Source organism: Panicum virgatum, chromosome 2N (assembly GCF_016808335.1).
Source record: "Panicum virgatum strain AP13 chromosome 2N, P.virgatum_v5, whole genome shotgun sequence".
Lineage (NCBI taxonomy): Eukaryota > Viridiplantae > Streptophyta > Magnoliopsida > Poales > Poaceae > Panicum > Panicum virgatum.
The window spans coordinates 39,119,451-39,121,669 of NC_053146.1; the positions used below are offsets into that span (position 1 = coordinate 39,119,451).

At 48.9% G+C, this 2,219-nt stretch overlaps 1 non-coding gene across 1 annotated transcript; it reads left to right on the top strand.

The window, feature by feature from the left end:
* The first annotated feature begins 1,910 nt into the window (after nucleotides 1–1,910).
* LOC120663144 lies at nucleotides 1,911–2,017 on the top strand. The gene has a single exon (XR_005670367.1). It is a non-coding gene; the product is annotated as a small nucleolar RNA R71 (small nucleolar RNA).
* The last annotated feature ends 202 nt before the right edge of the window (nucleotides 2,018–2,219 follow it).

A 2,219-nucleotide genomic window follows, 5' to 3' on the forward strand; every position in this document is an offset into this window, starting at 1 on the left:
GGGTTTTGAGTCTGGAGCCGGACTCTCCATTCCTTTAGTCTGATTGTCGTCGCCGGATGGAGTCTTGGGCGATGACACTTTCTTCCGCCACACTTTCTTGGGTGTGGGTTGTGTTCTGACCATCACTTCCTGGGATTCCAGAAATTTCTTACGCTGGATGCGACATTTGGCATTCCTCTGATTATGAAGATTGATCTTCTTCGATTTCTCTTGAATTCGTAACTCCTCCTGAATCCGCAGATTTTCCACGAATGCGATGAGGGCTTCAATGTTTGGAAGCGACGGTTTCTTTGCCTCTTTCTCAGATTTCTTCTTCCGACGGATTTCTTTGACTTGTGAGCATTGTTTGACCTTCAGTTTGAAGGCGAACTTCTCCTGCTGGCCATTGATGTTGAGCTGGATCTCTCCGGCCCCAACATCAATGTGGGCGTTTGCTGTGCTCAAGAACGGCTTGCCTAGGATGAGCGACATTTTGGTGTCGACTTCCATGTCGAGTATGATGAAGTCGACGAGAATGAAGAAATTCCGGATTTTCACCAGGATATTCTCTGCTATTCCAGCGGGATAGCGGACCGTTTGGTCCGCTAGCTGCAAACACATGGCAGTAGGGGCAAGTGCATGATGGTTAAGTTTGTCATAAACTACCTTGGGCATGACACTGATGCTTGCTCCCAAGTTGCAGAGGGCGTTAGAGAAGTGTTGAGCCCCGATCAAGCAAGTGATGGTGGGGCATCCTGGGTCTTTCCTCTTCACCAGGAGAGGATTAAGTATAGCAGCGCTACACTCTTCCGTTAACTGCACGACCTCAGTGGTGGGCAGCATCCGCTTGTTTCCAAGAATATCCTTGATATACTTGGCATACGTGGGTACCTGCATAGCGTCAAGAAGTGGTATATTCACAAATAACTTCTTGATTACCTCGACGAACTTGCCGAATTGTTCGTCGGCCACTGGCTTGCTTATCCGCTCCGAAAACGGTAAGGCAGTTGTGTCGTGGTAGTCCCGGGAAGTTCTCGGGGGTTCCACGGGGTCTTCCTGGGTAGCAGGTGTGTTGGAGTCGATGGCCTCCTCCTGCTCTTCGTCTTCAACTTCGGTACGGCTAGCGGTTACGGTCTTCCGCTGCTTTCCTGCATCCTTTGGGAAAGGTGGCTCTTGCGTGGTCTCACCACCTCGCGTCCGCACTAACATTTTCCTTCGAGGGCACTTCCGGTTGCTCGTGTAGTTTTCCCGCATTAATGTTACGACATGAGGATGCAAGCTGAGCTACTTGAGTTTCTATCATTTTATTAAAGCTCAGTTGGTTTTTAATAATAGAATTAAATCCCTCTAGTTGTGCAGCCATAGACTCTAGGATCTTGTCATTAGCAAGGAATTTCCTACTAATGTTATCATTGATTTGCTTTTGACCGTACACTAGGTCTTTTAATGTGGGCTGAAAGCTGTTATTAAAATCCGTACCTTGTTGTTGACCGAAGGGGAGGTTGGGCTTGGAGTTCCAACCCTGCTGAGGACGAAATCCTGACTTGGGATTGTTGTTGCTCCCAACAAAGTTCGCATCCTCTTGAGTTAAGGGGCACGAGGTGCCCGAGTGCCCAGTCTCACCACATGTTTCACTTGTCTTACGAGACTCCGAAACTTGATTAACCTCCTGGTGTGGAGATTCCAGCTTCTTCATCAAAAGTTCCAACTTTGCAGCTAACATGTCGACCATGTCGATCTAATGCACGCCCCTGGGACGGGTTGGCTGCCTTTCTTCTTTCCAACTTTGGTTGTAAGCTATCTTGTCAATCAGCGCCTTTGCTCCCGCAACATTGAGAGAAAGGAAGGAACCACCCGCAGCTACGTCAATGTGGTCCTGGGCTTGCTGATTCAGGCCATGGAAGAAGTTCTGAATGATCAGCCACTCTTCCATGCCGTGTTGTGGGCACGCTTGAATGTATTCCTGGAGACGCTCCCAGACTTCCGGGATGGTCTCATCCGGTAATTGCTGAATTCCGGTAATCCTGTTCCGGAGGGCGTTGGTCTTGCCCACTGGAAAGTATTTGGCTAGGAATGCATTTGAACAAGCTTCCCATGTCATGAATGCTTCCTTGTTGGAGTAGAACCACGTCTTGGCCTTCCCGAGCAGCGAGAACGGGAACAGACGAAGACGGACATCATCCATAGTAGTTCCTCTGGGGTTGATGGTGTTACTCACTTCCAGGAAATTCTGGAGATAG